Source organism: Hipposideros armiger, unplaced genomic scaffold (assembly GCF_001890085.2).
Source record: "Hipposideros armiger isolate ML-2016 unplaced genomic scaffold, ASM189008v1 scaffold_20, whole genome shotgun sequence".
NCBI classification, from domain to species: domain Eukaryota; kingdom Metazoa; phylum Chordata; class Mammalia; order Chiroptera; family Hipposideridae; genus Hipposideros; species Hipposideros armiger.
In genome coordinates, this window is record NW_017731370.1 from 5,284,039 (window position 1) to 5,298,085 (window position 14,047).

Sequence of the window (14,047 nt, forward strand, 5' to 3'; positions counted from 1 at the left end):
CAAGTGGGAAAAGCTGAAGGGAAATGAATCAAAAACAGAACTGGCGTACACTGGAAAAGCTCATTTAACACATTTCTTCCCACAAACCAGCTCAATTTGAAATGAACATTATCTGGCCCTTCAGGGGCCAGGATCAGAGTCCCAAACAGGATACCTTGCAATAAATATGAGACTGATTTGAACTGGGAGATAGGTTTTAGGGAAAGATGGAATGAGGGAAATAATAAAAAGCTTTGGAGCAACTAGAAATGGCATCTTGTATGTGGTATAATTATTTTCAATGATGATTCATCCCCCAAACAGTTTATAGCTGACTTTTCTTTATTTCTCCCTCTCTTTTAATTCATCTACATCAATGCATTAGTTGGTGGGTGGTTCAGGATGTCTCATCCCACCCTCAGACAGAGCCATTGTTTTTGTAGCTTTTTAGAAATCTCATGGCCTCTCTTCAGATCTTTTGATTTTGCATTCTAAATCCTCATTTCCTCTCTGCTCCTTGACTGTTTTTCTTAGCAGGGAAAAATGGAGGGATCTCTTGGGTCTCCTCTAATTATTTAATTACGTTTTGCTCAAGGAGCATACCAGGTCAGTGAAAAGAAGATGGAAATTGGAAAGCTGTAACCTTCCTTTACAAATATATGTGGCTTTTCTTTCTCTGAATATTCTTGAAGATTTTCCTTTTGGCATTGTCTTTTAAAGAATAAATCTAAATTGAGATGCATCAATTCAAAGACAGGCTAAAAATTCAGAAGCAAATAATTTCTTCCTCTCAAATACTTACTAAATAGAATAACCAAGCACTTCAGACATGTAAGTCATTTTAAAGATAACCTAGGGCTGGCCGAGTGGTGTGTTGGTTAGGAGTTGGCTTGCGATGCCAGCTCTGAGTAGCAGGACCCCAATTCGGGTCCCACATGAGGGCCAGTGACACTGTGCCCTCTACAACTAAGATGGTGAACAACAGCTCGACCTGGAGCTGGGCTGCCGTGAGACTGTGTAGGCTGCAGTGGGGCTGGCTGGCAGCTGGCGTGCACTTTTGTGAGCTGCAGTGAGTCGCCATGAGCAGTTATCCAACAACCGGCGAGCGACTGCCTCACCCGAGAAGAGTGCAATGATAATACCAACATGGGACAGTGAAGCTACCTCCTCCACAACTAGACTGAAGAACAAAAGGACAGCAACTCATCTGTTTCCCTTTCCCGATTCCCCAGCGTTGTTCCCCTCCCCCAACTCCCCCAAAAAAATCTTAAAAAAAAAAAAAGATAATCTAGGCTTTTTTTGTAATGTTAATTTATCAACGTATAGTGTACATACAGAAAAGTGCACAAATCATAAGTTAACACATAGATGACTTAACACAAAGTTTATGCACTCTGTATGTAGCCACGATCCTGACCAAGAAATAGAGCATGACCAGCAATACAGAATTCCTTCCTATGGTCTCCACCCCACGGATGACCATCAAATTTCTAAGACCATAAATTAATTGTGTTTGTTAATTTCACTTTTTGGATTTTTTTTTCTTTTGTTGAACATTGTATTTTTGACATGCATCCACATTGCTGTGATAGTTGCAGTTCCACTGTTTGCATTGCTGGGTGGTACTTTATTGTATGATATGCCACTTAAACACTCTACCATTAACAATCCTTGGGCTTGTGACTGTTCTGGGCTATTATAACTCATGCTGTTTTCAGCATCCCTGTACATTTCTCATGGTGAACAGGCACATGCAGTCCTGTTGGAAACTCAGAAGTGGGGTTCCATAGGTGGTCCAGAAGACATAGGTGTTCAACTTTAGCACATACTGCCAATAACTTTTCCAAAGTGGTTGTATCAATTTGCACTCCCAGCAGTAGTGCATGGGAGTTCCACAGGGCTTTTAAAAACAGATATCTATGTACATTATTATTTTTCAGTTTACGTATTTGAAGTTGCCCTTCAGACTTATATCTGTAAGGATCCTCACATTAAGTTATAAGCCTCTCCTAACGTTTTTGTTTTTGTTTTTTTAAGATTTTTATTGGGGAATTGGGGGATGGGAACAGCGCTGGGGAATTGGGGGAAGGGGAACAGACAAGTTGCTGTCCTTTTGTTCTTCAGTCTAGTTGTGGAGGACGCTGCTTCACTGGCCCAAGTTGGCACCATCATTGCGCTCTTCCCAGGCGAGGCAGATCAGTCCCTGGCTTCTGGACAGCCACTCACGCTGGCTGCTGGCCACACACGGTAGCCCATGGCAACCCACTGCAGCAGGGGCTGCAGCCTATGCCGTCGCTGGCGACTCACGGCAGCCCAGCTCCAGGTTGAGCTGTTGTTCAGCATCTTAGCTGTAGAGGGCAGTGTCACTGGCCCTCATTATGTGGGATCCGAACCGGGGCCCTCTGGCGTCCCAAGCCAGCTCTTAACCAATGCGCCACTCAGCTGGCCCTCTCCTGACCTTTCAAAATAATCTTGTGTTTTAAAGTAAGATCCAGGTTTCAAAAGAAAAATGCCCGGCTCCCTGTGTTAGGAACTTGATAGCACACCATGGCCTTTCCTATCCGTCCCTGACTGCTCTCCTTCAGCAAAACCTGGTGTATTGATTTCGCCATTTCTGGACTTTCAGAGGGCACTTTAGGGGATTTACAATTTGCAGAGCAAGATTCGGTAATAAACACAATTCACAAGTCATTAGAGAATTAGCTGAGAAATTGTCCTCGATGCTTGCAAAATCTAACACTGACCCTAACTTGAGACAACCAAGTTCCCGGGGTGATTTTCACATGTGATTTCTCTCTCATTACTTTATAGTCACATTTATGGACATTCATAAGGCAAAGAATATATAGAGTCTATAGAAGGTTTCATGTCACATGCGTTCTAATAGTGGCCTTATTTCACACAACAGGTATATAAGCTAAGAAAAATAACACCAATTTCTTAACTGCTGACTGTGTCAGGCAGTGAGATTTAGGCTTTAGGTTCTTGCTACTCAAAGTGTAGTGGGCGATCAGCAGCATTGGCATCATCTGGGATGTTGCTAGAAATGCAGAGTCTCGGGCCCCACCCAGACCTATAAACTCAGAACCTTCATTTTAACCAGGTACCCAGGGGATACACATTAAAGTTTGAGAAGTGCTGTTTTAGAGACATCATGGGACTTAATCCTCATTTTGACCATGTAAGGATGGGAGGAGCAAGAGCCTCATTATTTATTTACTTTCAGTGTCTTTTTTCCTCCAGCTTTATTAAAATATAATTGACATATAAAACTGTGTAAGTTTAGGGTGTAGTTATGAAATCAATATGTTGATTCCATACACTTAGATGTTGCTAAATGATTACCTCCATAGTGTTTGCCAACACATGCATCATATGACTTATCATTTCTTTTTTGTGGTAAGAACACTTAAGATCTACTCTTTCAGAGACTTTCCAGTATACGAGTATAATGCAGTATTATTAACTATAATCACCATGCTGTACATTAGATCACCCGAACTTAGGCATCCTGTAACTGGAAGTTTGTACCTTTTGACCAACACCTCCCCATTTCCCCTAACCCCAGGCCCTGGTAACCACCATTCTCATCTCTGTCTCTACTGAGTTCAGCTTTTTTAGTTTCCACATATAAGAGATATACAGTATTTGTCTTTCTTGGTCTAACTTATTTCATTTAGCGTAATGACATCAACTTTCATCCATGTTGTCACAAACATCAAGATGTCCTTCTTTCTTATGGCTGAATAATATTCCATTGTATGTGCATACCACATCTTCTTTATCCATTCATCTGTTGATGGACACTTAAGTTGTTTCTATATTTTGGCTATTGTGAATAATACTGCAATGAACATGGAAGTTAGATATTTCTTTAAGATCCTCTCTATACCCGGGATTGGGATTGCTCAATCATATAATAGTTCTATCTTTAATTTTTTGAGGAAACTCCATATTGTTTTTCATACTGGCTGCACCAATTTACATTCCCAGCAATATCCTCATTTTAGAAATGAGGAAGCAAAGGCATAGAAAGTCTTTGAAAATGAAAATTTACAAAAAGACTGACAGTAGAGCCAGGCTTATAATCATTACACTGTATGACCTACACTTTTTTATAAGTATTTGATTCATTTGTAAATTTTTAGGGACATACTTTGATATAAATAAATTATAACAAACCTACAAAGTGAACAAGCTTAATAATATATTGGGCATCTGGTCTTTTCAGTATTGCCATTTGAGAATGCTGATATTTTGCTGGTAAATGATGAAACACGGGAGAATGTGATGATAGAGAACTGGTTGTGTTCTCAGGAAAGGTGGGCAGTTTGGTGTGGGTAGGTAAGCAAATGAAGAAGTGAGCTGACAGGGTTAGACTTTATCTGAGCCCTGTGCTTCCAGATAATAGCACAGTCAAGATATCCTCCCAACTTTTGTTTTCCAAAATCCCACCACCTTTTTCTGTTCCAGGAAATGACTTACTGCAAAGAACCATCCTCCCCAAAAGACTTAGATAAGACTGGCTCTCTAGTCTTTCTCATGACTCTCATCAGATTCACAGATAACTGTTTTGTTTACCCTGTGACAGTCAAACATAGACCTTTTTTTTTCTTCTTTTGCTTTGAAAGACTGGAGGAAGACCTTCCACTTCCTGTTCTTTGTCTCATGAATGATTAGCTGAGATGAGAACTATTTGTCTCCTTGAATCTACTCCACACAGAGATAAACATTTCCTTTTCAGCTGACAGACCATGAAATCTCCTGATTACAAAATATCCCAATTGTAAATGATCCCACCTATAACTTCTACTCTTCTCTATGAAAGCATTAGGCTAACTACCCTGATGAGACACCAGGGTATTCTCCCTGTTTTATAGCCTTAATAAAAGGAATGGTCTTACTTGTTCAGTTACTGTCTTGGGCAGAGACCATTGTTTCCAGTCTAAGTGCTGGTGGTTAACCTGGCAAAGGTAAACCTTGCCTGACCATATCTAAGCTTTGTAATATCAAGGGGGAAAAATAACGTTTTTGAATCTTGCAAGAATATCTTCTCCCAAATTTACTGTAGTCTTGCCCCAGGTTTGGTAACTCTAATAAGCTACAATGTTCTCAAATGTTCTCTAGGGCCCAGGATATCACCTGTGCTCCAGTATCAGCCTATATTAAGTCCATTCTTAGCAGGCTCAGCAGCCCCTGAGTTTCCTGCCAAGGTGCTGAAAATGTTTGAAAGAACGTTTAAAGCAGAAGTCCTGTAAATATATAAGTGTGTATGAAGTTGCAGAGTTGATCTGAAAAGGCTTGGAAGGCTTTGAACTAAGATATATAACACAGATGCTCTTTCAACATTTACATTTCATATAATAATATCATTTTGCTCTTCTAGAAGCCTTTTAAACTTCTGAACACCAAAGGTATTATGGAAGAAATATGTATTTATTCAGTTGTATTTGTCAAAAGGAAGAAAAAGCAATCACTTTCCTATATTTTACTAAAACACATGTCTTCTACAAAATAGAATTTTGGAAGGGGAAAAAAGGTTTCATTTATGCCACAATAGACGCAATCCTGAGATTAATAAAAACTCATCAAAAACAGCATCATTCTTTGCATTGCATCTGTGTTGTGGATTCAACGTTGGATGATTAGACAACAAACAAATAGAGAAATTCTGATTAACAAAATGATTTTCGGCTTGCGTTTTTAAATACTGACAATTGAATGTGCTATTCGGTGGTCTATTTTTTTTTTTTGTAGAGGTCAGTGTCACTGACCCTCATATGTGGGATCCGAACCGGGGCCCTCTGGCGTCCCAAGCCAGCCCCCAACCATCGCACCACTCGGCCGGCCCTTGGTGGTCTTTTTGTATAAAGTGTAGCGTATGTTTAATTAACTCAAATTACAATTTTTTTTAAGGTTCTCTTAAAATAAGGGCTAATCATTAGCATAAATTAGCATAAGATTAGCATGAAATAGCATATGCTATTAGCATAGCATAGTAATCTATTAATTACTGTTTCTGTAAAATTCTACAAAGCTACTAGAGTTCTTATAACCAAAAGTGTCAATATATAAATGTTTCTGACTAGAAATTTTTTATCCTGCATTTAGACTATGCAGAAATATCACCTGGTTGCTTCTCAGGCGTTTTTACTGCTCACCACCAACCTGTTTTCACAGAAATATCAAACTTTATTTTTATATCTGTGTTTTCTGGTCTGCCTCTAGAGAATAATTAGACAGACCCAATAATACTGAAGATAATTAAATGGTTGCAGTAGATTTCAGAGGTAGCAAGAAATAATATCAAGCAAAGTATAGACCTTTATGCACTGTAGCAACAGAGTGACTGAATTTTGAGCCTAAGCCAACTGACTTATTTTTGTAAAATGAATATATAGTGAGGTTATTGCAAAGTTATCTTAGTGGTTTCACAAAATAATAACTTTACTCTGAATCTATGCATAGGATCTCAGAGCATTGTTTATTATTTTTTCTAAATTAATTATATGCTGAGGTAATCTAAGGTAAAAATAGTGATACTTATTTTTCCCTGGTTTTCTTGAGATATAATTGACTTACAACATTGTACAAGTTTAAAGTGTACATGGTGATGATTTGATACATGTAAATACTGTGAAATGAGTAGCACAATAAGGTTAGCTAACACCTCCATCACCTCAAATACTTACGTGTGTGTGTGTGTGTGTGTGTGTGTGTGTATGGTAAGAACATCTAAGATTTACTCTCTTAGCAAATTTCAAGCATATAATACAGCACTGTTAACCATAGTCACTATGGTATACATTAGATCCCCAGTATTTATTAATCTTATAACTGGAAGTTTATACTCTTTGCCCAACATCTTCCCATTTTCCCCACCTGATTAGCCCCTGACAACCACCAGTCCAATCTCTGTCTGTATGAAAATTGTCTATTCAGGTCCTCTGACCACTTTCAAATTGGATGATGATGATTTGTTATTGAGTTATATTAACCCCTTATCAGATAGTTTGCAAATATTTTCTCCCATTTCTTAGGTTGCCTTTTAATTTTTTTTTATTTTTTTCATTTGCTGTGAAAAACTTTATTTTGATGTGGTCCCGATTGTTTATTTTTGTTGCTTGTGCTTTTGGTGTCATATGCAAAATATCATTGCCAAAACCAATGTTAAGGAGTTTCTTCCCCATGTTTTCTTCTAGTAATTTTACAATTTCAGGTCTTAAAATCAATTTCCAGCTAATTTTTGTAAGTATAAGATAGGGGTACAATTTATTCTTTTGCAAGTGATTTTCAGTATAAACTTCTTTCTTATAACTACACTTTCTGCATCCCGTTAGTTTCCATATGTTGTGTTTACATTTTTGTTTCAAGATATGTTTTTATTTCCCTTTTATTTATTTTTTTATCCATTGGTTGTTTAGGAGAAAATTTGTGAATTTTCCAGTTTTTCTCCTGTTATTGATTTCTAGTTTTATACCATTTTTATTGGAAAAGATACTTGGTATGATTTCATTCTTCTTAAATTTACTAAGGCTTGTTTTGTGAGAATATTCCATGTGTGCTTGAAAGAACGTGAATTCTGCTGCTGTTGGATGAAATGTCTGCATATGTCTGTTAGGTACATTTAAAGTATAATTCAACTTCAATGTTTTCTTGTTGATTTTCTGTCTGGATGATCTGTCCATTGTTGAAAGTGGGGGTACTGAAGTCCTCTACTGTTATTGTATTGTTTATTTCTCCTGTCATATCTGTTAGTATTTGCTTAATATATTTAGGTACTCCAATGTTGGGTGCACATATATTTATAACTGTTATATCTTCTTGATGAATTAATACCTTTATCATTATATAATGAACTTCTTTGACTCTTGTTACAGTTTTCGACTTAAAGTCCACTTTGCTGATATCAGTATAGCTACCTCTGATCTCTTTTGGTTTCCGTTTTCATGGAAAATCTTTCTCCATCCCTTCACTTTGAGCCTAAGTTTGTCCTTAAAGTTTAAGTGAGTCTCTTGTAGTCAACATATAGCTGGGTCTTGTTTTCTTTTTTTTTTTTTTTTAAATACATTTAGCCACTCTATGACTTTTGATTGGAGAACTTAACCCATTTATATTTGAAGTTATTATTAATAGATAAGGACTTATAATGCAGCCTTATTGTTTTCTGGCTGTTTTTTAGTTCTCTTGTTTCTTTCTTCCTTTGTGAATCGATAATTTTCCATAGTGGTATACTTTGATTCCCTTCTTTTATCTTCTGTAAATCTAGTGTAGGTGTTTGCTTCGTGGTTACTATAAGGCTTATATAAAACATTTTATAAATATAATAGTCTATATTACACAAACAACAACTTAACTTCAATTGAATAGAAAAACTCTATTCTTTTACCCTCCTCCCCCTGGCACATTTTGTTTGAGATGTCACAATTTACCTTTTTAAAATAATGTATATCCATTAACAAATTATTGTAGCTATAATCATTTTTAATACCTTTGTCTTTTAAGCTTTATACTGCAGCTAAGTAGTTAACACACCACCATCTTATAGTATTAGAGTATTCTGGATTTGACTGTATACTTAAACTTTACAAGTATGTTTTATATTTTAAAATATGTTTTCATGTTATTTATTATTGTCCTTCATTTCAGCTTGAAGAGCTCCTTTAAGCATTTCTTGTAAGGAAGTTCTAGTGGTGATGAACTCCCTCAGCTCTTGTTTGTTTGGGAAAGTCTTTATCTCTCCTCCATTTCTGAACTTTGCCAGGTAAAGTATTTTTTCTGGCAGTTTTTTTCTTTCAGCACTTTGAATACATAACCCTTTGTCTCCTGACCTGCAAGTGGCTTGCTAAGAAATCTGGTGATACTTATAGGAGTACCCTTGTATACAATGACTTTTTTCTTTCTTACTGCTTTTAAAATTCTCTCTCTCTCTCGATTTTTAGACAGTTTTATTGTAATGTGTCTTGGAGGAGATCATTTTGGGTTGAAATTCTGGAGGGACCTATGAACTTCATGAACTTGGATGTCTAAATTTCTCCCCAGATTTGGGAAGTTCTCTATTATTATTTTTTTTTAAATAACACTGCCCCTTTATCCCTCTCTTCTTTTTCTAAGGGTCCAATAATGCATAGATTGTTTCTGTTAATGGTATCCCATAGATCATATAAGCTTTCCAAACTCTTTTAAATTCTTTTTTCTTTCTCCTCTAAAGAAAATTTGGACAACTTCAAAGGATCTTACTTTTATTTCACAGATTATGTCTTCTGCTTGATCCGTTCTGTTGTTGATGCTCTCTATTTCATTTTTTATTTCATTCATTGTATTCCTCAGCTCAATAATTTTTATTTGATTATTTTGTATAATTTCTCTGTCTACTAAACTTATTTTGCTTATGTGCTGTTTTATTATTCCATTGATATTTTTTTCTGTTTTCTTATAGCTCTATAAGCTTCCTTAAAATAACTATTTTGAATTCTTTATTGGGAAAATCACAAATCTCCACTTTTTTTTTTTTTTAAAGATTTTATTGGGGAGTTGGGGGAGGGAACAGTGTTGGGGAATCGGGAAAGCGGAACAGACCAGTTGCTGTCCTTTTGTTCTTCAGTTTAGTTGTGGAGGACGTTGCTTCACTGGCCCAAGTTGGTATTGTGATCATTGCGCTCTTCCCGGGCGAGGCAGATGGATCGCCGGCCTTGGACGGTCACTCACAGCAGCTCACGGAGGCTCACTCTGGCTGCCGGCCACTCACAGTAGCTTACGGCAGCCTCACTGCAGCCTATGCTGTCGCCAGGGACTCATGGCAGCCCAACTCCAGGTTGAGCTGTTGTTTACCATCTTATCTGTAGAGGGTGCAGTGTCACTGGGAATGTGGGATCTGAACCGGTGGCCCTGCTGCTCAGAGCTTGCACTTCCAAGCCAACTCTTAACCAACGCGCACTTGGCCAGCCCCAAATCTCCACTTCTTTAGGGTCAGTTACTCACAAATTATTGTGTTGTGTTATTTAGTCATATTTCCTTGATTTTTTAATGTTCCTTGAAGACTTGCATTACTGTCTTTTTTTTTTAAGATTTTTATTGGGGAATTGGGGGGATGGGAACAGTGCTGGAGAATTGGGGGAAGGGGAACAGACATGTTGCTGTCGTTTTGTTCTTCAGTCTAGTTGTGGAGGACGTTGCTTCACTGGCCCAAGTTGGCACCATCATTGTGCTCTTCCCAGGCAAGGCAGATCAGTCGCCGGCTTCTGGATGGCTGCTCACTGCGGCTGCTGGCTGCTCACGCTGGCTGCTGGCTACACACGGTAGCCCATGGCAACCCACTCCCACAGGGGCTGCAGCCTACACCTTCACCGGCGACTCACGGCAGCCCCACTCCAGGTTGAGCTGTTGTTCAGCATCTTAGCTGTAGAGGGCAGTGTCACTGGCCCTCATATGTGGGATCCGAACCAGGGCCCTCTGGTGTCCCAAGCCAGTTCTTAACCATCGTGCCACTCGGCCGGCCTGCTGTCTTCTTTTTTGAAGAAGCAGTTACCTTCTTCAGTCTCTACTGGCTGGCTTAGAGAAAGAAATACCTTCCATCAGTCATGTTGGGGATTCTGAAGCTTTCTCATACCTTTCCCATGGATATTCCTGTTCCACACCTCTTATTTCCTTCTGCGGGGAAATTATTAAGACTATATGCCTTTTCTCAGTTCTGCGAAGCCAGGCCAAGTGCTGATCGTCTCTCTTTTGATTTATCTAGAGTAGAGCTGATTGCCTAAATTTGTGTGATTTCCCCAGTCTCACAGAGTTGAACTTGCTTGTGCTCACTAGCCATCTGCAACGACTTGCTCTTGCCACCAACAGAAACATGCACAGGGAGCCAGCCATGGTGTGAGAGTGTTTGTGTGTGAGACACACGGAATGTTGGTGGTGTCCATGGGCCAGCTGAGGGGACCCACAGGTGAAGTGTCCCCATTGCCTCACAGGTGAGCTTCCTGATGGAGCCTATGGTGCAGTTCATAGGACCTGCCTCCCTTTGCTGCCCTCTGAAAGCTCTCCTGCCAGCTGCTGTCTACCCCACAGTTATGCGGAACACCTCAGTACTCTGAATAGGGTGAGAAAGAAGTAAATCTCTTTGGAAAGCCTACTGCATGCTCACATGCTATCATATTCCCCGGTGGGAGGCATCATGTGTTGAGAATGTCTCTCTTGTCACTGAGTTGTGCTGCCTTGAGGAAGGTGTGATGCAGGTAAAGTGAGACTGTTCCTCTTCAGTACATTCAAGATCTGATTTTTTTGTTGTTGTTGTTCAACGGAGGGCTAGAAGTTCTCTACTGGACTCCTGGACTGCCACAAAGGTTCTCTTGTTCATGGGTGATTTGTTTAAACCAGTCTTGTTTGTGGGGAAAGGTGGTAGAAAAATCTTATTCTGCCGTGATGATGATCAATTTAATAATAAAATTTCAGTCATAATCCACTGGTCAAAACCCAGACATATGATTCCAACCTGAGGTCAAGAGAGGCTGAAAAATGTAGTTAACACATGTGCCAGGAAAAGGAAACAAGACTGATGCACATCTAAGCATTCTTTACCACAATATGATAGAGATAATACATTAGCATTTTGTGATAGTTTGGTTTTTTTTTTTCAAAAAGAGCATTATGACTTTCAGATTTGTCACCTAAAGAATGTGAAAACCATTGAGGTGGGTCCTTATTTACAAAATTGTCACTCCTATTGGGCTCTAGAAATGCTGTTTCATCATTTTCAACCAAAAGATAATTTTCCTGGCCAAGAAAACATGGGCAATTTTGGTGATATAAATAAATATCTTCATTCAAAGAATACCTTTATTTTTCTCTGCATTTCAAGAGCAGAATTTCTGGAATAAAGTTAAGACAAATACCTTTTTCCTCTACTAAAGGCTTACAGGCTGGGTTTCTTACTTTTTAAAAAACTCTTTAACTCAAGAGCCACGCATATCATCTAAACCACAACAAATGTCAAATTTTTTTACTCCAAGTTCCTGAAGCTCTTCAGGCATTTATATGATTCTAAAAACAATGTCCAGGAGGGTCATGTAGCTGCCTAGGGGCAACGTGTACTTTGCAATTAAGGTTATCACCATGTATTATTCTTCACCAAAAATACTTTCCTCAAACCTGTTTGTTTTTCAAGTTTCCACAATCCTCTGGTTCCACTTCATGTTGACCACAGGAATCTACTTCTTTGTGTACTGGAAGCATAAACTACTATAGAAGCTACATATAGTTTATTTAAACCTTTACGCTGTGCTTTGCAATGAAATGAACACCACTAACTTAGAGTCCAAAGCAAAGGCCTGTCCAATAAACATTAAATAGTTTGTTTCTAGTACTGTGAAATAAATTTAAATGAATCAAATGGAAATTTGATACAAATAATAAGATCAAGTATTTAGGATGACCACTGTATTATTATTAAGATATAGACACCCCCCCCCATAATCACTGCTGCTACTTATTATGAGGTATTGCTGGTTATGGTAGTAAGACCAGGGGATGGTAACTCAGTGGAGATTGTGATGTCATATTTGGTATAATTTTAGCAATATCTCAAGGAGGTAAGTATTGTTATTCTCATTTTGTTAAGAATGAAACTAAGGTCCAGTGTCTATCCAGTGTCTATCATCACATGTTTAGAAGCAGTAGAGACAAGACTCCGATGCAAATCTTCCATTTAAATTAACACTTTTTTTTTTGTACCAGAGCTGCCTTCATTAGAATGGTACTCAAGTATAGAACATATGATTTATGGCAACACACACTGTGTACCGGCTCTGTTTTTGTTTCTGTTTTTTTATAGAGTCTCAGAATGTTATATAATTCTATTTTTCACATAGCAATTTCAGACTCTATATTCTTTCACAGAATCTTTTCCTGTAAAAATTGTTATTGTTGATTCAGGCTTTCCATTGTCTGCAAAGAAGAGTTATGTTTCATACATTAGAAATGAGAAATAAACTATTGATCAAACAAAGCAAAAGGAAACATTACTTGAGGGAGTAAAAGGTCTTTTGGGCTTCTTAAAAGGTGACTTGAACCTCTTTAGTTCAAGTTCTAAACTAAAGACAGAAAACAGATTCCACAAGTGTATCATGGAAAGTATTTGTGGACTATATAAAAACAAATGTTAAGTCATAAAAAGCTCACAGCATTGCTTCTTGTAACTCAGAGTGCCAATATGCTTTACTTTTTAGAAAATATATCACTATTAAACTGTCTTAATCTTTCTGGAGCTCAGTTTTCTCATCTGTAGAATAGGAAAAAAATAGCTTATTCTCATCTCTTGGAGGTGTGAAGGTCAAATGAAAAAATAGTTGTTAATATTGACCTTCGTGCTATCCCCAGCACCCTCTTGGGGCAGGCTCCATCTTCTTGAGTGAGAGTAAGGGGCAGGTGCTGTGATCTTACGCCAGCCTTCTCAGGAGAGAAGAATAAGCCTGTCATTTCTCAGCGTAAGGTTTCTTCCATGTAGCACTGCCAATAGGAAAATAGTCAAGGCCATGTGGGTATTTGTCATCCCTTGATTTATTAGGACTGACATTGACCAAGGTCAGGGAGAAAAATATCACTTGGGCCTAGAAGCTCTCAAATAGGTTCAATTTAACGCTTTTATAAATAACTTGAGTGTTTTCCTGTCATCTTCAGCCTTTGTAACCCAAATCCCAAACTGGAGCTGTGGTGATCACTGCTAGTTCCGCCTCTAATTACTATTCACTTCATTTGGGTATGGTTTTTTTCTCATGAGCAGGTGCAGAAGGGCAGGTCCTCATTAAAGCAACTGCAATGGGTTGTATTCAGGCTCTGTGAGACTCTCTGCCCCATTAGGTCACATTCAACTATGTTCTTGGCTCAATTCACTTATGTGATTTCAAGAAAGTGAATAATTCACACTTTTCTCCTCCTCATTTTATTTACTTCTCCACACAGTCTTGATGACCTGAATATAGTCCCCTGAATTCATTGACTTCATACATTCCATTTCTACAACTGACCTCAGTATCTTCCCCTCCTTTTATACAATAAACTCCCCAACAAATCTACACAG